The 22,299-nt window shown below is 45.4% G+C and overlaps 1 long non-coding RNA gene across 1 annotated transcript in view; it reads left to right on the top strand.

Moving 5' to 3' along the window:
* Positions 1-22,299, top strand: part of LOC144805782 (uncharacterized) — a 93,856-nt gene that overhangs the window by 18,539 nt on the left and 53,018 nt on the right. Inside the window, exon 3 of the long non-coding RNA XR_013605597.1 lies at positions 5,407-5,476. This is a non-coding gene — a long non-coding RNA (uncharacterized LOC144805782). The remainder of the gene's footprint in view (positions 1-5,406; positions 5,477-22,299) is intronic.

Here is a 22,299-nt window from a genome sequence, read left to right as displayed (position 1 = left end):
AGTCCCGGCAGTCCCACGCTCCGCGATGTAGATGGGGCAAAGTCCGTCAAAGAAGGCAGCCACAAACAACAAGCAGGTCCCTGGGCAGCACAGAGCAGTAAAAGGGCAGGAGGAAATGGCCGGTAGGTCAGAAGGGCAATCAAATCACAGTATACTGTTCCAGAGGTTCAGTCCCAGAGACATTATCTGTAACTGAACCCAGACACCCTTGGAAGCATGTGCTTTTAAGACAAGTTGCGTTCACTCACCTGAAGGTGACATGCTTCATCATTGGGCTATACTCCTCACCAGGCCGGCGCTACAATGCCTGGCGAGCACCACAAGAGGACACTTTGTCGGAGATCTTTTATTAAATACTCGGGATGAGCATAGTAGGACAGAGGATGTTGTGTCATAAGATGTGAGATTTGTGAAAGTCGGAATATAAGATCAACTATCGGCCAGTTGCCGCAATATAGTTAATGTGATCATCCTGGTCCATGCTGAGATTAAAAACAGTCGCAGAGAAATTGAGGCACTAATGGCCCTATCACTGTGTGAAAGTGTCGATCACCTATGGACCTGCTGGTAAGCTGGGGTCTATACTTCAGGTCAACTTCATGCCCTGTGTAGTCATGGAGCAATCCGTTGGCATTTCATCAGGACCAAATATGGGAAAATGGGTAAATGTGACCTAATCTTCTCCACAGCGTGAGGAGCTCTGTAACTCAAAGCCCTGCACTGTACATAGGTGATAAGGTGCCTAGTACCATCTTACTACCACAGGTGAGCGCTGTCTAACAGAGTGCACTAGATACGGTAACCCTCCTAAAATTCAGGACATTTTGACTTATCCAATAGCGAGGACGCCGCATCAGAGGGCAACTGGTTTGAAAAGCCCATGCTTCCTAGGGTGCCTGCGTTCAGTAGAGTTCATGCCCGTGGGACTGAACCTCCAGAACAGTATACTGTGAGTTGATTTATATGAAGAATGTATATACTGGACTGTCATTTTCCTCGGCATCTCTTGTGATATGTAAAATAAAACACAGCACACCGGGAGGCCAACAAATCTATCATACATTTAATGCAAAAAAAATATTTTTTTCTTTTTTTTAAAGTTTTCAAAAATCTTTATTGAGGAACAAAATCATGGCAGACACAATACACCGAGCAATTCCGCAGCTCACATCAGCAAGATACAATTCAAGTCAGTCATTTAGTAACAGGCAGATTACATTGAATACATTTAATGCAAAAATAGAAAAAGGCCAAGCAAACTAACAAGTGACAATTGACTTTGCAATGGACGAGAGCATCCACCCTAAAGCAATTTGAGTATATAATGCTAATGCTACACAATGTATTTTTACACACTTTTCTCCTAATACAAGTCAATGAAACATGAACACATGATAGAAACAGTTACTGAAACAACACTAATGAGTAGGAGGCAGGATCTTCTCTCGAGAGGAATGTGAGGCGTCTGTGAGGTGCAGATAAAAGTACACAGACAAGCTGCAGAACTCACTGTTTGTGGAAATAACACTTCTTTCCGTCAATATTCAATTTACTACAAGATGCAGGAAAGTGTGCAGATGGACATCACTAAATAAAATGGTTCTGGGCCCTAATAGAATCCAGTAGAAGAGGAGTTGAAGGGTAGTAGAGAGGTAGAGGGGTAGTAGAGGAGTAATAGAGGGGTAGAGGGGTAGAAGAAAGGGAAGAGATGTAGAGGGTTAGAAGAGGGGTAGAGGGGTAGTAGAGGGATAGAACGGTTGTATGGGGTGGAAGAGGTGTAGAAGAGGGGTAGAGGTATAGAAGAGGGGTAGAAGAGAGGTAGAGGGACAGAAGAGCGGTAGTGTAGAGGTAGAGGGGTAGAAGAGAGGTAGAGGCATAGAAGAGAGGTAGAGGGGTAGAAGAGAGGTAGAGTAGAGGTAGAGGGGTAGAAGAGAGGTAGTGTGGTAGAAGAGAGGTAGTGGGGTAGAAGAGAAGTATAGGGGTAAAAGAGAAATAGAGGGGTAAAAGGGGTAGGGGTAGAGATGGGGTATAGGAGTGTTAGAGGGGTAGAAGAGGGATGGTAAAGAGGTAGAAGGGTAGTAGAGATGTTGAGGGATAGAAGAGAGCTAGAGGGATAGAAGAGAGGTAGAGGGGTAGAAGAGAGGTAGAGGGATAGAAGAGAGGTAGAGTGGTAGAAGAGAGGTGGAGTAGTAGAAGAGGTAGAGGGGTAGAAGAGAGGTAGAGGGGCACTAGAGGGATAGTAGGTTACAGGGGTAGTAGGTTTGAGGGGTAGTAGAGGGGTAGAGGTATAGAGGTGTAGGGGGTAGAAGAGGGGTAGAGAGGGAGAAGAGAGGTAAGAGGGGTAGAAGAGAGGTAAGAGGGGTAGAAGAGAGGTAGAGGCGTAGAAGAGAGGTAGAGGGGTAGAAGAGAGGTAGAGGGGTAGAAGAGAGGTAGTGGGGTAGAAGAGAAGTAGTAGGGTAAAAGAGAAGTAGAGGGGTAAAAGGGGTAGTAGAGGGTTAGAAGAGGGGTACAGGGGTAGAAGGTGGTACAGGGGTAGAAAAGGGGTAGAGCGGTAGAGGAGAGGTAGTAGAGCGGTAGGCGAGCAGTGGTAGAGGGGTAATAGAGGGGTTGAGGTATAGTAGAGGGGTATAAGAGGGGTAGAGGGATAGAAGAGGGATAGTAGAAGGTAGAGGGGTAGAAGAGAGGTAGAGGGGTATCAGAGGGGTAGTAGATGGTTGTAGAGCAGTAGTAGAGGGGTAGTAGAGGGGTAGACGAGGGCTAGTAGTGGGGTAGAGAGGTAGTAGAGTGGTAGAGGAGGGGTAGAGGGGTAGAAAAGGAGAAGAGGGGTAGTAGAGCGGTAGAGTGGTAGGAGACCGGTGGTAGAGGGGTAGTAGAGGGGTGAGGTATAGTAGAGGGGTATAAGAGGGGTAGAGGGTAGGAGAGGGGTAGAAGAAGGGTAGAGGGGTAGAAGAGAGGTAGAGGGGTAGAAGAGAGGTAGAGTAGAGGTTGAGGGGTAGAAGAGAGGTAGTGTAGAGGTAGAAGAGAGGTAGTAGAGGGGTAGAGGAGGTAGAGTAGAGGTAGAGGGGTAGAAGAGAGGTAGAGGGGAGGTAGAGGGGTAATAGAGGGGTAGTAGGGTAGAGGGGTAGTAGAGGGGTACAAGTGGTGTAGAGGGGTAGAAGAGGGATATTAGAGGGGTAGTAGAGGGTTAGAGGGGTAGAAGAGAGGTAGAGTAGAGGTAGAAGAGAGGTTGAGGAATAGAGGAGAGGTAGAGGGCTAGAAGAGAGGTAGAGCGATAGTAGAGTAGAAGAGGGGTAGAGGAGAGGTAGAGGGATAGAAGAGAGGTAGAGGGATAGAAGAGAGGTAGAGGGGTAGAAGAGAGGTAGAGTAGAGGTAGAGGGGTAGAAGAGAGGTAGAGGGATAGAAGAGAGGTAGAGGAATGAAGAGAGGTAGAGCGGTAGAAGAGAAGTAGAGTAGAGGTAGAGAGGTAGAGTAGAGGTAGAGAGGTAGGGATACATAGGCAAATGAAAAGGAAGCTATCAACTTCAGAAATGTGAAAGAAAGCTCTCGTATTTTGAAAGCTGATGACCCATGAGGAGAGAGGAAAGCCAGATAGCTCCTCTGCTCGTGAGCGCACGCCCGAGCGCGTAACCGCAAGCTCTAGGCCACAGTGGTAGAATTTTCTGAAGCCCACTTACTTAAAGTCTCGCCAGTGCAGGGCATGCGCTGGCTCAGGTGAGACCTAAAAAGGTCGCTTTCTGACCGAAGCACTACCTTTTTGCCAAATTTGGGGTAATTCCGTTCAGTAGTTTCGACTGTAGCCTTGCACAAATTTTCCTATGGGAAATTGATTTTTTTACTCTTATTTTTAGATTTTCTCAAAAACTACTGAACGGATTTACACCATTTTAAAAAAGGTCGCGTTTTGAACCAAGCTCTACCTTTTTTCTCCAAATTTCGGGTAATTCCGTTCAGCAGTTCGGGCTGTAGCTTGTCGCAAAATTTCCTATGGAAATTAACATGGAGAAAACGCTATAGCCTACGCTTTTCCACCTCTCCTGCTAATTCCATTTATGGTTCGGAAGCTCAGACAAATGTCCCTCACTGATCTTAATAGCCCCCATATGGGCTCGCAACCTTGGTACTCTCATCCTTAGAACTCTCAGTGGTTCCACATCAAAAGCTACATCTCACATCTTGTCTCCTCACTCCGAGCCATGGAGAAATCAGACATCCAATTCCCAGAGAACTCAACCTAGCGATTTGGCTCCTGAAGTCATAGAGTTTGGTTATTTACAACTAAAACCAGACTGTATGAATATTTTCAAGGAAGCTAGAAAGCCTACTACTAGAGCATGTTATGCAGCAAATGGAAACGTTTTGTTGCCTATTTTAACAACAACAATATCAATCATCTTGATGCGTTTGTGCAGAATATAATTTGTTATCTGTTGCATTTACAGCAATGTGGATTCACTTACACATCCATTTGTTTACACCTGGGAGTCGTAGCTGCACACTTGCAAAATAGACAACACCTATCTCTCTTCAGAGTACCAGTGATTAAAGTCTTCATGGAAGGATTAAAAAGGGTTATACCGCCAAATATTCCCCCTGCTCCAGAGTGGAACTTAAACATAGTTCTTCCAAGGCTAATGGGCCCGCCTTTTGAACCAATGCACAAATGTCCGTTATAATTCCTGTCATGGAAAGTTGCTTTCCTCAAAACGATAAACCCACTAAGGAGAGTTGATGAACTTCAGGCATTAACTATACAAGAGCCCTTCTTTCAACTTCACAACGATAGAGTGGTTCTACGTACCAATCCTAAATTTCTCCTTAAAGTAGTTTCTGTTTAGTGGCAATTTGTGTGCGATATCAAATTAAAATAACATATCATTAGCATTTTCATCATTAATTTAACCATCGTAATTCTTGATGGACGGAATGCAGAATAAATCAAAAAATTCACCCCCAGTCAAGAGATCTGGGTTAAATCCATCATTATTTTGCTCACCATGCCACCCCAGTTTAGACGTGGCCATATGCAAATCAGTCTTGACCCTGTGCCTCATGGGAACAGTCCAGTCCGAACTGCAATGATAATAGAAGCAGATAAAAGTAGTTAGCAAAATAGGCACATTGAACAGAATAAATAGTTCCACCATCTTTCTAAAACAATGTACATATGCAAGCATATAAAAACGGTATATAGCATTTTCCTACTATGCTTTCCCGTGTGTGTGTGTCTGTTGGTCTCTGTGTTTCTGTCTCCCATTCCCTGTAGGGAAAGTATGTAGCTCTCCGTTGTAGAAGAGTCGGTCAAGAAGGAGCATACTGCATTGAATAATTTCTTTGTATGCACTTTTTATTAGTATTATAGGAAATCACAATGATTGATTGTCTCTGTTATATTCTTCTTTCCCACAGGGTCTTCCACTTCAGTCCCTTAGGTGATCCTCGGCCGCCGTCGTCCCTCTGACAGAAGGAAAAGAGTCAGGTAAGTGTTTTTGCTTTATGGTTTAGTCAAGGGAGGATGTGAGGGATGAATAATAGCTATGAATAAATGTGAAGGGAGGGTGTAGAGGTTGGAGCAACCAAAAGAAAAAGAGTAGCAGATGATTCTGCTCTTGTCTTTGTTTCCGTCTCACTTATTTCCTTTTCCCTGGGTCCCTTTCACCCCTCAGCCTCCCCTCCCGTCCCTCTCTTACTCAGCCCCTTTCCAAAAACCCAGTAGACTCCCACGCACCTGGAAGAGCCACGTCCCTCCGGGGCCATGGCGTGGTGACTCTGCGTCCTTCAGTGAGGTCTGGTCATCTGCTTTGGCTTTGCCCTCCTCCGCCAGGTTCGGGTGTTCTGCTCGCCGACAAGCTGTGACCTCCCCTGGGCTCCGGTTCTCTCTCTCGTAAGGCTGTTAGTCCTTCTCTGTCTTTCCGGTCTCCCCCCCTGGTTTCTACGCCTCGCGTTCCCGTTCCGCGTGTAGCTGTACCAACTACTGACCAACCTGACATGCTCGCCGCCACCGCCTTCTTCAAGTGTGTATCCTCTGATGTCCATCCTTAGCTCCGGCTTAAAGGGGCCGCCTGCCGATTTCCCTCTCTCCACTTCTTGATGACAGCAAAGCGGACAACTGGTAAAAGGGGACTGTGAATATAGGAGGGGAGAAATATATAAAGGGATGGCATGGCACTCCTTATCCTGTATCCCATCGTCTACCACATGGGCTACCTGACACACCCCACCCCCAGACGCACCCAAAAATAGCTTATCCTAAAAACCCACCTACCAAAAACAAGACACCAAACAAAAGGAAAATCTTACGAGCTTCAGGTGATGTCCCTAGTGTCTGATTACTGGTGTTTGTTTAGGTTTACAGGAGTACAGATGTTACATAGCAAACCTTGTCTATGCATGCTGTGTATTTTTCATTCATTATTGTAGTATTTATGAAATCCACTCATCGCGAGCCAGAAGGTAGATGTATTTGGCTACAGTTGTTTATATAGCGCCAGACTAGATCAGGTCTGTGTCTCCTGCTCCACAGCTTGTACCCGTAAAAGTGCATCAATGTTTCCTTCCCTTGGAAGCAAATCCACTTGTATTCCAGTTTAAGCACATTTATTCTCATAGAATCACTTTCAAAATCCTCTGTTCCGTAAGTAAATTTAAATTCAGTCTGCCCCAATTCATTTTGGGGGTTCTCCTTTCATCAGGGTGCGCATGTGAGGAATCTATGTTGTATGTTGTGTGCGGAAAATAGTGACATATGAATTAACTTGCAATACAATCTAATCCTACAGATACATAAATTAATAGTTTACTGCATGTCCTGGTCGAGCCTAACTTCATGTCTGCGTTTGAGTTATACCAGGGTCTCCACCTTTTCGATAGTGAGAGCTACCTCTGATCGAAGAGAATCTTCCTGATCTACTGCCTTTATCACGTGGCTTAGCTAAGGGTAGATAAATGCCAAGCAACTTAATTGCTGCCCTAGAGCGCCCAGTCCTGCTGCAGTGAGCACATAGCATTTTGTAGCACTGGGTTAGGAAAGGTTTACCTGTAGGGCCCCTAAGCCTCTGACGCACTGTTAGGTTTACCTGCGGGACCTCAAGCATTTATAGTACTGGTAGGAACAGTGTATCTGTGGGGTCCCCAGGGACCCGTTATGTTCATTTTATTAACGAATCACATCTGAGAGGTGAGTGTCTCACTGAGGGTTGTGGGCTCTTTGTCATGCAATACATGGGATGGCATTGTTCTCTCTAGGTGAGTGTGAAGACAGAAGACTTCTATTATCTGGTGAGTTACCCTACTGTTCATTGGCTCCTGTACAGATCCTGGCCCTGCTTTAAAACTTCAAGATTAATGTTCAGTAGTGGCAGTCACAGTATAAGGCCTGTGAGCAAGACCTGCTGTAGAGTTTTCATAGTCCTAGAAAATATGTCTCAATGTAGGAAAGGGCCTGTTTTGGACATGGTTAGCCTTCACTTTTTACCTGGAAAATGATATAGTATTTACTGGAAGTGCACAAGGTCCCTGCCAACCAGGTCCCCTGAGCCCGATCTCCTTCCCTAAAGTGTACCTGTCGTTTCCTCGATTGTCACCCCATTAGCTCACTTATAAGTCCCTTGTAAAAGATACCTCTGGGACCAAGGGCCTTGTTGTGAAAGAGGGTCTCTAAAGGCTGCAGCACACATTATGCCACGCTAAGGGACCCCTCACCAAGCACATACATACATACATACTGCCACTGCAGCTGTGTGTCTTGGTGCAGACAAAACTGAAGAGTCGACATGGCACTCATCCCTATATGCGATGCCCATAGGGACTGTCTGAGATATAGGTAAGACACCCCTCTAGCAGGCCTTATAGTGCACGCTAATTTAGGGATATCTCCTGTGAGGGCATATCTGCATGAGCAGATATACCCCAGCAATATCATTGTCGATTCCGGGATATTGCAAGTGACCAGGGAAGCTCTATAGTAAGTACATTGGCTGGACACTTGTCATTACGAGTTCCACAGCTCCATGAAGGTTTCACTGAAATATGGGATATTTGGTACCAAACATTTCAGCATAATAAACCTGTGCCAATTGCAGTGGCCGATTTATTAAAAATTGCACACAGAGTGCCCCTTAGAGGGGTCCCCTAAGATCTACAATCCTTAGTGTGATCATCGACTGTCCTAAGCCAGCCTGCTACCACCAGACTGTGTTCTGTCCTCATGGGGAGAGTGCCTGTTGAAGGACTGGGTTTTATTAAGACCCAGCGTTGCCAGGGGACAACACCTGAAACCTTCGTGGGTAACCTGTTCCGGCGTACCAAATGACAGAGACACGGGACACTTCCTTCGGCGTCAAAGATTTGAGGTTTATTACTGCAGGGAAAACAGAAGTCACGAGAAGTACAACACGTGTAAGTTCTGGGAGACTGCTTCGAATTGTTAATGTGGGTCGCTCCTTTTATACACATTTCTCTCATAGGTTAACATGGTACACAAAGGTTTACAACTTGGTTCCCATAATAAACCACAAGGAGGTTGCTTTCATGCTTTCAGGGCCCGGAACATAAGTACGGAAACATTTGGTGGTTCCCAACTGTAAAAACCCATCTTCCCACCATTAGTACATTCCAATCAGCAATAAACAGATCGAAGAAGGAACAGGAACAGGTGTAGAGGAAGACAGAAACAGTGGGGAGATCGGAAAGGGTGTAAAAGAGGTGGTATCGGGAAACACGAGTTGCAAGCATCAAAGGGACGCGCCTAATGAGATGCACGGCTGAGACAATAGACCGGCACGGCAAGATGAGCCTCGAGCGGGGCCATCTGCCTTACAGTATCATCCCCCTCATCATAAAGACACTTTCAAAGGAAACATGTCTTCCGCAAGAGTCTTGGGAATCCCAGGGTCGCGAAGCGGACAGCGTCCGTTCGCTGGCTACTTGAGGGCAAGAGACAAAATGGATGCCGTATCTAAGATGAAACCCGTGGGTACAGATATAGAAACCCACGAAACAGACGAACGGTTTAGGTTAGCACAGCGAAACTGCGTACACCCACTAAACTCGTCATTTGCGGTTCATAGATACCAGACTCGACCATATTCGTGCGAGTCAAAAACACCACTTACGATCGTCACGGAACCTCAGACGCTCCTTTTGCCCTCATGTAGGCAAGCACTAGTCAGAATCATATTCAATATTCATCAGACCATCTAGATGTTGCTGCAACATAACTCTATCCATCTGAGCTCCCTTGGTAACAGGCGGCTGTCTCATACACGTTGTAGCACAGAGGCCACATAAGGCAGGACCACACTGCACGCAAAGGCAACACGTGAACAGAAACGCTGCAACAACTCCGACAATCATCAGAATCTTCCAACCCCAAGTCGACATTAGGCCCCAAAACCACCCAAGTAGCGTCCAATCCCCTACGTCCACGTGTATGGACTCAGAGATCTTATGCAACTTTGAGATGGCTTGATAGACAGTCGGAGCGTTGTCTGGAATGAAAATACAGCAGCTCGAATGGATCACCTTACATACTCCACCTCGATCTGCTAAAACAACATCTAAAACCATACGGTTTTGTAACGTCATGAGCCTATCCGCCTGAAGTTCTGTGGTGATATTACCAAGGGCACTGGCAGTGATATTAGCTGTCGATTCCACCACTCGAGTCAACTGTCTCAGGTTCCTACTATTGACCATAGGCCCCCAAAACAGAAAGAAACCCTTGAAAAAGTCTCCTGCCTCTTGACCGGCAGTGTCCTCTTCGCTAATCACGCCTCTCACAATTCTAGTCTTGTGATAGTCTGCATCTACGGTGAACGTCGGAGGCAACAAATTTGCGATATAACATGAGCCCACAAAGTCAGAGGGCAACCACGTATACGCACGATCATGACAGACGAAGTATGTACCCTTAGCAGCCAGAAACACAGGGGAAGAGAGCATCGGTAGGATATAAGTCTCGGAGCAAGCGCTCTCTCCAAGAAGAGCTCTCGATCTTCGGCCACGACCTAGCAGACAGAGATTACCAAGGTAGGGTACGATCCATATCGGAGGCGAGCTTCTGAGCTGTTTTTCACCCACGAGCGCACTATACTCAGCCTCACTCAGGTCCCCATAGGCTTGCACCTCTTCCTCTGGGATAAGCAATGGCTCATAGATATCCCTATCTAAGTCCGCAATGTATAGCCAAAGGCTTGTGGTACGGACCAGGACCAAAGTGGGGAGGACGTGGCTCTCGATTGGGGTAGGAATCTAGTGCGCTTCGAAACATAGTTTGGAATGCTCGAGCTGAACCCTGGGAACTATAAGGAAGGACCAGATATGGAATTCCCTTATCCGTGGTATGTGGCATTAACCCACACACCCAGCAATTAGTAGTATTCACCACTAACTGATGCTGATGAAGGAGCTGAATAAAGGAATTATTTCTGAATTCTGCACGTCTAGCCTGCTCGTGTTGTGGTAAGATGTAAAAAGAATGAGGAGAAACAGTGGAGGTAGTTTTAGGTTCAGGAGAAGGGGTAGGTGAGGCAGTAGGCAAAAACGTCAATATCAGATAATACACCCCACCCACCAATAATGAAGAAACAGTTAAAAACAGTAGGAACACCTGAAACATAAAGCATTTGGTACGGGTAATTTGTTGCAGTCTGAATCTTTGCGCCTGAGCTTTTTCCAAGTCCACAAGCTTTGAAAACGCCATCCCCTAAGACCGCCCGCAACGTTTCTTGACGCACTTCGTTCTGTGTAGTAGTAGTCAATCCCTAGGAGTTCCCAGGAACCGACGGCCTTTGACCTAGTGTCAAGACCTACTAACCAGAAGGAAGTACACGCGCGGCCCTACGGTACACCTGGATGCAAGGTATCTTGTTCACAAATATATACAAAAAGTCTCTCAGCTGTGGAAGCAAAAACACAGATGTGGAAAAAACTCAAAGTTTACAAGGAACAATTATGCGAGTGTTTGGGCTGATCATAGCAATGGGGTAACGTGAATGTCGAGGAATAAAAGCAATTTTTATTAGTCCTTGGTGTTAGATCGCAAAAAAGTATCGGCTCTTTCCAGGACGTGTCTGTTCGTCAAACAATGAGTCCGATGAGGGAACAGAGTTCTGCTGATCAGCCAAATTTTCAGATCTTGAGCTTTGCGGTGACAAATGTTCAACAATGTCGTTCTGCTGCACTGATGATTCTCCGACAGGCTCGGCGTCGCTAAAAGGTACGAAGGTCTGCAATTTCTCCGTTAGAGATGAAGCAATGCCTTTCCTCACCCACGAGTCCGCCGGTAAAGGTATTGGTACCTTTTTGGTATGGGTGGCATGCACCCAGTTCTTCCGGCCTTCCAAACGGACAGCAGTTCTCGTGGCAAGGAGGACCTGGAAGGGTCCAGTAAAACGAGGCTCGAGGTTTCTTTTTCTTCCGAAGTTCCTCGTCACCACCCAGTCTTCGGGCTGGAGCTGGTGGCCTGGACCCTCCGTCTGCGTCGGCAGTGCTTCAAAGACCTGTTGGTGAATTAACCTCAGTTTAGCAGTCAGATCATGAAGATAATCGATCAACATTGGGTACTCAAGATCAGAAAACACACTCGGTCTAGGGACCCCCCCAAACATTCGCAGGACGGCCGAACACTATTTCATAGGGACTAAGCCCTACTCGGGAGTGTACAGTCGCCCTTGTTGACAACAAAGCTAGAGGCAAAGCGTCAGGCCACGAAAGACCAGTCGTGGCCTGAATCTTAGCTAGTTTGAGTTTAAGGGTGCCATTATACCCTTCAACCAAACCTGCTGACTGGGGATGATTGGCACTATGGAATTTCTGAGTAATTCCAAGGCCCTTACACACACTCTTCATCACACTCCCTACAAACTCACTTCCGTTATCAGACCATACAATCCGTGGCATTCCATACCGAGGAAAGTATTCCTTCAGTAGTATTTTCGCAGTGGACAAAGCTGTGTTGTCTTTGAGAGGGTAGGCTTCGATCCATCGGGAGAATGCGCAAACCACAACTAAAACGTATTTCAGGTTATTGCATCGCTCCATATGGATGAAATCTAACTGAATCACTTCAAAGGGATATGAAGGGGGAGCAAAATGGCCAGGAGGTGTAGGGGTTCCTTTACCAGGATTGTACATCATACATATCATGCAATTCTTCACCAATCTCTCAGCACACTTAGTGATACCATCATTCTTCCACACAGGGGACAACAATTTACAAATACCTTTCGCGCTGATATGTGCTAACCCGTGTGCCATCGTCACAACAGCTAGCACATACGCATCTGGCAACATCCATCTCTTATGCTCCGACAAATCAATCCAACAACCATTCGCATCCAACTTTCCCGTACTCTCTTTCCACTTCATCTTTTCAGTCTCAGTGGCCTCGTTCTGTATCGATCTCACGCTCTCGATGGTATCCTCGCACATACTAGTCTCTGTAGGCCACCTAACCGAACTCGTCACATACATTCTAGTGCTAAGGTTCCGGGCAGTCTCCTTAGCAGTTTCATCTGCAAACGCATTACCACGACCAACATCATCCGTCACCTTACGATGCGCACTACATTTAACAATCGCCACCTGCTTAGGTAGCGTAAGTGCATCCAAAAGATCGTTTACAAGTTGTCCATGCTGAATCTTAGTGCCATGCGATGTCATAAAACCTCTCTCTCTCCACAATCGTCCAAAGCTATGAGCGACGCCAAAGGCATATTGGCTGTCGGTAAACACATTCACCCGTTTCCCTTTCGACAACACACACGCTCTAGTCAAAGCGATCAGCTCTGCAGCTTGGGCAGAGTTCTGATTCAATCTCGCAGCTTCCACAACAATATTCAACGTTACCACAGCATACGCGGTCGTCACATCACCATTCGGTAATTTAAAACATGAACCATCCACATACAAGGTCCCATCGTGGAGTTCTGGACTTTTTGGTTCCGTCCAGAGGTGTCAGGGGACAACACCCAAAGACCCCGGAGTTCTACCTGCCTCGGTGCACAAATAAACAGAAACACGGGCTTCTCGATGGTGGCGTCAAAGACGCCACAGAAACTACACATGGGCAGTATCTAGGAGCCTGTTCAATTTGTACAAAGAGGGTTTCTCCTTATATACTAAAATTTGAGCTTGAGGCAAATTCTTTGCATGTAATACATTCCCAGAACCTTTGTGTCCTAAACAATAAATATTTGGCGTTACACAGGAACCGTTGATAATATCTGATGCCAAACTTTACGAAGAGGGGTTCCCACTAGTTTATCACAATCCCTTGTCAATATTGCATTCAAGAGCCGGACCGCCTCATCGTAAATTTCGTTACCTCCCCCTAATAAAGATTCAGAAAGAAAGGAACGGAGCCAGGTGTGGAAGATAGGAAAGTAGGATAAGGGATGTTTGTGGGTTGTAAATGGGCAAGGCTACCAGTTTCGGCCGCCTAATCGTGATCAAGTCAACGGACGCGAGAACCAGTATAGCAGGACTGGCCTCGGGCAGAAGAGGCAGCTTTTGTCGAGTCATGCAGCTACAGCGTGTTCTGGTCTAAGGTGCACGTGTCACTAGAGAGGTGAATCTCCGGCTAAGCCTACGTGTCCTTAATTGAAATGGAGAAATCAGAGGTTATTGCGTATGTGAGGGCAAGAAACACAAGATGGCTGCCATGATCTAAGATGGATGCCATGGGTAGATTAGAAATGTGTTTGTAACAGGAGTACTCTTGCTCGTAGCATAGCGAAAACACCAGGATATGCTAAATGGATCATTTGCGGTTCACTGATACCAATATTATATATTTCCGACAATATTGAAAACACGGGTTCAAATTGTCACGGAACCTCAGACCCTCCTTTTGCCCTTACATAGGCAATTACTTAGTCTATGTCAGAGTCTAATTCTATGCTCATCAAGTCAGTGACATGTTGTTGTATCATCATCCTCTCACGTACCTTTTCTCCAAACGCAGGTGGTTTTCTAAAACAGGTTGCAGCACAAAGACTACACAGAGCTGGACCACACTGGATAATCAGGCAACACGAGAACAGGAATACTAAGATGACACCAATGACCATTAGAACCTTCCATCCCCACGCTGATATCAGAGTCCACAACCACTCCATGAAGGACCAGTTTCCTTTGTCTACATGAATGGAGTCGGAAATCTTGTGTAGCTTAGAGATCGCCTCATAGACTGTTGGAGCATTATTGGGAATAAAGACACAGCAGCTCGATTGGATCATTCTGCATACCCCACCTCGATCTGCAAGAATTACGTCTAGAACAATACGGTTCTGCAACGTCATGAGTCTATCCGCCTGAAGCTCAGCTGTCAAGTTGCTAAGGGCACCAGCAGTTTCGGTAATAGTAGATTCAACTACCCGTGTTAGCTGACGTATGTTTCTACTATTGGCCATAGGCCCCCAGAACGGAAGGAAACCTTTGAAGAAGTCCCCAGCTTCCTGACCAGTGGTATCTTCCTTGCTGAAGACACCTCTTGCTACTCTGGTCTTGTGATAATCAGATGACGCAGTGTATGTTGGAGGCAATAATCGAGCAATATAACATGATCCTGAAAAGTCAGCAGGCAACCATGTATACGCTCTGTCTTGACAGATAAAGTAGGTACCCCTAGCAGTAAGAAAAGCAGGGGAGGAGTTGGACGGAAACACGTAAGTCTCTATGCACTCACTCCTCCCTAGCTGAGCTCTTGGATTTCTCCCATTACCTTGCAAACAGACCTGACCTCGGTGAGGTACGACCCAGATTGGAGTTGAGCTTTTACGCTTGCTTTCTCCCAAACTAAGGCGATACTCTGAAGAATTCCAACTCAAATATACTCTTAATTCGTCTCTAGGGTAAGATGGAGTGTTATTGACGTCTTTGATCATATCAATAATTCCCTGGACTAGAGCTTTGTTGGCAGAGTTATATTTAGTGGAACGTGGTGGACGCGGAGGATAGGTTTCAAGGGCATAAGCAAAAATGGTCTGAAGGGCCTGAAATGATCCATTATAGCTGAAAGGCAAAACCAGATAGGGAATACCTTTATCCATAGTGTGGGGTATTAAGCCACACACCCAGCAGTCTGTAGTGTTAACTACCAGTTGGTGTTGGTGCAAGAGCTGGACAAAAGTGTTATTGATGAATTCTGAGCGTCGAACTTGCTCATGTTCAGGAAACGAGTGAAAAGAGTGTATAGAAGAAACAGTAGAAGTAGCAGGATCAAGGGGAGGTACTGTAGTTACTGGCATAAAAATCAAACTCATACCAAAGACGATTCCACCCACCAACGTTATCAAAACTATCAAAAATGTAATGGTACATTGTATCAGAAAGCATTTGCTGTGAAGAATTCTGTAAAGTCTATTTCTGCGAACATAAATCACATTTTCTCGTTGCAGCGCAGGAAGCTCCATCTTCTACAATCCGCTCGCGACCACTGATGATGTGTACGTAGATGAAAATGCCTCTATCAGCCCTGGGAGTTCCCAGAACCAACAGAAAAGTCGACCTTGTGTCTGACCCCTGCAGATTCAACTAGGCACACAGCCACGACCCTACGGCTACCCAGACGGCAAGGCAATTTTAAAAACAATAAAACAATATCAAATATTAGCAAAACTTCCTGGCTGGTGGCAAAAGTTTCAAGATTCAAAATATCACAATAGGCAGTTTCCTGCTTTATTTGTCCATATTACGAGATCGTAAGTTGTATCTTAGTTTTGCAGGAACTGTCTGATCTGGAAACAATGTATTTTCCGTAGAGGTTGCAATGTTCAGGTTCGCAGATGGCAAAGTTTCTTCCGATGCAGAGGACAAATGTTCAGAGTTCAAAGGAGTCTTTTCAGGAGGAGAGTCAGAGTTTGGAGTGTCAGTTATCAATTCAGCATCACTAAAAGGGACAAACTTGGGTGTTTGCTCGCATTCAGAGGCACCAATACCCTTCTTAATCCAATCGTCGTAAGGAAGTGGTAAAGGAACACGTTTGACATGCGTCGCGTGGATCCAGTGCTTGCGACCAGCTACACGAACTGCCGTTCTTGTTGCAAGCAGCACCTGGAAGGGGCCCACAAATCTGGGCTGAAGGTTCTTCGTCCTCGCGAAATTTCGTACCACAACGTGGTCACCTGGTTTCAGCTGATGACCTGGACTCTCCGGTGGCTTTGGCAATGCATCGAAAACCTGTTGGTGAATAAGACTCAATTTAGCAGTCAAGTCAAAAAGGTAATCAATCAACATTGGATATTCTAGAGAACAAAACTCCTTTGGCCTCGGTACTCCCCAAATATTAGCGGGACGGCCAAAGACAATTTCATATGGACTAAGCCCTACTCTAGAATGTACTGTCGCTCTCGTTGATAACAAAGCCAAGGGTAGTGCGTCTGGCCAGGATAAACCCGTGGATGCCTGTATTTTAGCTAGTTTTAGTTTGAGGGTGCCATTGTAACCCTCAACCAAACCAGCAGACTGGGGATGGTTTGCACTGTGAAATTTCTGTGTAATGCCCAAACCAGCACACACACTCTGCATAACTTTCCCTATAAACTCACTTCCGTTATCTGACCATACAATCCGTGGCATTCCAAACCTAGGGAAATATTCCTTGAGAAGAATTTTGGCAGTTGATAGGGCAGTATTGTCCTTCAGTGGATATGCTTCGATCCATCTGGAAAATGCACAGACTACCACCAGGACGTATTTTAGATTATTACAACGATCCATGTGTATGAAATCTAACTGAATCACCTCAAAGGGGCAAGAAGGGGGAGCGAAGTGACCAGCAGGAGTTGGGGTTCCCTTGCCAGGATTATGCATCAGGCATACCATACAATTTTTCACCACTCTCTCTGCACATTTACTGATCCCATCATTCTTCCAGACTGGAGCCAACATCTTACAGATTCCTTTAGAACTTATATGCGCTACTCCATGCGCCATTGTCACTACTGCAAGCACATACGCATCAGGCAACATCCAACGCTGTTGTTCCGACAAATCAATCCAGTACCCACTCGAGTCTAATTTACCCGTGCTTTCTCTCCATGTACGTTTTTCCTCCTCAGTTGCCTCTTTCTGAATCTCTTTCACACTTTCCACTGTATCCTCACACATTCCAGACTCAGAAATCCATCTTGCAGACGTAGCAACATACATTCTACTCATAATGTCTCTAGCTGTCTGTTTAGCGGTTTCATCAGCAAAAGCATTCCCACGACCAACATCATCCGTGATTGCTTTATGAGCACTGCATTTCACAATTGCAACTTCAGTCGGCAAGGTTAGAGATTCCAACAAGTCGTTAACTAGCTGACCATGTTGAATCTTAGTCCCATGGGACGTAATGAAACCTCTTTCTTTCTACAAACGGCCAAAACTATGAGCCACGCCAAATGCGTACTGACTATCTGTGAACACATTCACTCTCTTTCCCTTAGCTAAAACACACGCTCTTGTTAGAGCTATTAATTCTGCAGCTTGGGCAGAATTCTGACTCACTCTTGCAGTCTCCACAATCGTACTCAAAGTCGTTACTGCGTAAGCAGCAGTTACATCACCATTCTCCAATTTAAAGCATGACCCATCAACATACAACGTGCCATCTGGATCTGACAACGGAGTGTCTTTTAAATCAATTCGTCCTTTTGTCTCTTCGTCAGTTCTAAAACAGCAATCATGGGGCTCGGAATCACTCGACTCTTGATTAGTCGGCAACAATGTTGCTGGATTCAATACATTGCATCTTTTGATCTGAATATGACTTGCTAGCAGTGTCAGCTCGTAGCCAGATAGTCTAGCACTGGTAAGGTGTTGTGTCTTGGTTCTGTTCATGAGTGTATCCACAGCATGAGGAACCATAACCACTAGCATGTTGTTCATCACCAAACCAGCAGATTGTCGAATGGAAGCCGCAGCTGCCGCTGTAGCTCTCAAACAACTAGGTAACGCTCTGGCTACCGGATCCAATGTTGATGAAAAATACGCACAAGGGCGTTGTTTATCACCAAATTTCTGTGTCAGAACACTCAACGCACAACCTTCTCTTTCGTGAACATAGAGCGTGAATGGCTTACTGTAGTCAGGTGTACCCAATACAGGAGCTGAACACAATGCTTTTCGTAACTCAGAAAAACTCTCCTGACATTCATCAGACCATGGCACCGGACTCGGAACATCTTTCCCAGTCAAGACTACCAATGGTTTTGCTAAAAGAGAAAAATTTGGGATCCACTGCCTACAGTACGAGGTAATACCTAAAAAGGCACGTACTTCTCTCTGCGTGCTAGGAACACTCATTTGCATAATTGCTTTTATTCTCTCTGGGGTCAACTTCCTTCCCTCCTTTGACAAGAGATGACCTAGGTAGGTCACTTCTTGGCAGCAGTATTGCATTTTCGAAGGTGATACCTTGTGATTCAAATTGGACAAATGATGCAATAATGAAATCGTAGCTGCTTTGCAAGTTTCCTTGTCATCGGCAGCCACTAGAAGATCGTCTACATACTGCACTAGGGCAGAACCTTGAGGAAGTACAAAAGAATCTAACTGACTTTTTAATGCCTGACTGTAAATGGACGGACTCTCACAATAGCCTTGTGGAGCACGTTTAAACCTGAAGCTTCGACCTCCTAGACAGAAGCCGAAAATATCTCTGCTTTCTTCAGCTATCGGAATGCTGAAAAAGGCATTCTTCAAGTCGATAACTGAAAACCATGTGGCTGTAGCAGGAATCAATGTTAACAAGGCAGTAATGTCTGGAACTACAGGGAACTGTGGAACCACAATCTTATTAACCTCTCTCAAATCGATAACAAACCTATATACTGGAGGCTTTGTCGGATCAGTACGTTTCAAAATCGGTAATACAGGACTGTTACAGACATTTCCTCTAGTTTCTTCAACCACACCTTTCTTAATCAAATCTTGTACAATCAATGAAAGTGCACGTTCACCTTCACTAGATATTTTGTATTGAGGAATTCGTGGAAATTTAACATTCGTTTTCAAAGTGACTACATATGGTGGTATTTCCAAAAGGCCTACATCGTTAGGACCAGTTGCCCAAAGAGTATCAGGGAGTGAACGCAGCTCTGGCGGGAGTGCATCCATTGACAAGTACATCGGAGAGGTGATTCTTTTACCCAATGTAAGCTGTACCCCTTCCGGAGAACAGTACAATGTCGCATATAGGCGTTTTAACAAGTCTAAACCAAGCAGATTTTCATTACAACCTGTCATCAAAATTAAGGGTGCTTTCAATTGACATGGTCCAACAGAAATAGACAAAGGACCAGATACGGGGTTGTAAACAGGGGCGCCTGAAAAACCTACAGAAACATTTGTTAAGCCGGACAAAGGTGCGCCAGGGAGTTTCGCATGCATGATAGAACTTTTTGCTGCACCAGTATCCAACAGAAACGGTTCGACTACACCTGATGTTGCTACTGCGACATAAGGCCCACTCTGATCCACTGGAACTGATACTACTCCCTCTCTCTGTCCATGGCTGTCCTAGTACCCATTTTGCTGAAATCCCTCATCTACTTCACAATAGTCTTCAACATGATACTGTTGAGATCTATTCTGTTGGGCAGACTATCCATTTCGTTGATCAAAGTGATTGGAAGGGCGATCGTTTGTCTGTGGAGGCACAGCACCTCGTCCTCGACCTCTAGAATTCTGTACAAAACCACCACGACCTCTCTGAGCTGCTGCTGCATTATTTTGCGCTAAGACTGGACACTCATTTTTGTGGTGACCCTCTTTCTTACAGTACGCACACTGGTTCCACTGATATTGAGGTCTCGGTGAACTATAATCTGTCCTTTGATATGACCCTTGCTGCGTATTAGTCTGATTCGAGCGAGGCGGATACGCCTGTTGCAAGAGAACTTTAGTCTTTAAATCTTTCGTTTTCTTATCTGATTTCTCTTTCTCCTCCTTATCCCTATTTTCATAATACTGTGCAGTTGCAAGTATTTGCGCAGTTGTAGAGACAGCCCACGCACTTTCGGAATCTTTCAATTTGTTGCAGAGCTCTGGTAACAAATTGTGTACAAATTTATCGACAAACAATCTCTGTCCTCCTTCTGTACTCATATCCTGACCACTATGATCTACAAAAGTCTCTTCGAACCTCGTAAAGAAGTCGGAGACACTTTCGTCTTTCTTCTGCTTGCATGCGGACAACTTGTCCCAGTTAACACGTAATGCCGGCATCAGAGTCTTCATTAAGTCAATGATCCTACCCGGTAAATCAGCAATCAGAGGTTCGGGTTTGGAACCACCTATTTGCTGACCATCTGCTGCAATGATAGCTGCCCAATCACCACCTAGGGCAACGGGATGATTCTCTTTACGTATCTTAGCCCAAATTGGTTGCGGAACTACATTTCCAAATAACATGTCGATGTCCGCTAGATTCATTACACAAGCCTCAACTGTCTGCGCTAACTCCTTATAGTATCCAGCTGGATTCTTACGCGGATCTGGCAAGGCCTGTTTCACTGCTAACACTTCGGCTCGCTTCCATGGAATGTGTATCCATACTCTCTGGAATTGCGCCGGAGCGGCAGCAATACCAAGGTTTACATTAGCTTGCACAGCTTCACGCCATATCGGAGGAACCTCCCTCATTGGATATTGGCGATTCTGCTTCATACTACCTTTCTCTAGCTCCCTCGGTGAGCGAAGGGATGGATCATTCCTAAAACTTAAAATAAGTTCCATCGCTTCCTTTATGTTTTGACCAACTATCAAACCTGCAGCGAATTCTTTCTGGACCTGAAGTAATTCTTCTATATTTGATTCAGGGTCAGTCTCTTCCAATTCTTCTCGTAAAAGTGAGCACATTTCATCAAATGTGTATCTCTGTGTCGGTTCATTCCATTGCATAAATGTATCTAATACATCTTTCGTACTATATCTCCCACTTTTCGAAATCCATCTAAGAGCTGTGGAATCTAATATTCCCCGTTCCTCAGTACTAGGAAGCTGACTGCGTCTCTGTACAGAGTCAGAGGCAGGAGTCTTAATTAAGGTTTTATAGAAAGGAGACAGAATATTAGAGACGGAATCAGTGATTCTTCGACGAACAGAAAGCGGAGTCATAATACTAGCAGATGTAGAGAACACAGAAGCAGTAGGAATAGATAGCATAGGAATAGTAGGAGAATCAGGCAAGGCAGCTTGTGAAACAGTAGGTGTAAGCGATACAGGTATAGATAAAGAAGCCGGCACCCCAGGAAGAGGAGGTGCCGAAGGAATATTCACAGGTACAGGAGCTTGATTCTGGGGGACAGGAGCAGGAATACCAGGTTGTACAGCAACCGGCAATTGAACATTCGGTACAAGTGGAGCCGTAGCACCCTGTGCATACGGTGGAGGTGATCGTAACAAGTAAGACAACAGAGGATCGTTTTCAGGGTCCTCTACTATCTTAGCCGTACTCGATGGCAAAGCAGGATAGCATTTGTCTATCGCCAAACTACGCTCTCTATTGGCTACCTCTATTGCTTTCTCAGACTCGTCGAGTTGCAGCTGCTTAGCAGACTGTTCTAAAGTCAACTCTTGCTCTTTCTGTTCTTTCTTCAACCTTTTAATTTCTCTCTGTTTAGATTCTTTTCGCCAAAAACGGAAAGAATCAAACATTGCCGGCCGGGCTTTCTTCCTGAACAATTTCGCTTCTAAATTATCGAGGATTTCGGGTTCAAAACTACCATGCAGTGGCCAACTAAGGACACCATCTTTTTTGGTGTATCGGACCCACACCTCGTTATAGGATATAGGACCTACCCCATATTTGCAATACAGATCATAAAGAGGAGTTCCAATCGGAGGAACCAGGCATGATTCTTCCAACTGGGAATCCCTGTTGCAACCAAAACATGACAACATACAATTCTTCCAACTTACCATTTTATAAACTGGAACACAGAACAAACAAACACAACAAACAGGTGCGCACTCGAACCAAGAACTTAGGCCTACCAAAGCGAACTGATGTATCGATACCCAAACTAAACCAATAGATTATCGTAACTAGAATAACCAGTGATAATCTTACGAAACCAAACCAAACCAAGAACTAATAGGATTATCCAAACAGGAGCAACCCTTACGAAGTAACCAACTAGCAACCACTCAATACTTAACTGAGGCACTGAAGACGTCACCAAGGAGAAACCCGTTTCGTCTCGCCGTACTAAGGACTGCACCTCGGGTCCAAGACAGGGCGACGGTCAAGGCAACGGACCACTGCAGTCTTCCGAACGGGAACCCTCGTGGAAGAGAACTTCGGGCCAC

The sequence above is a fragment of the Lissotriton helveticus genome (genome assembly GCF_964261635.1).
Source record: "Lissotriton helveticus chromosome 1_1 unlocalized genomic scaffold, aLisHel1.1 SUPER_1_unloc_24, whole genome shotgun sequence".
Lineage (NCBI taxonomy): Eukaryota > Metazoa > Chordata > Amphibia > Caudata > Salamandridae > Lissotriton > Lissotriton helveticus.
This window is presented reverse-complemented; position numbering and strand designations above follow the sequence as displayed.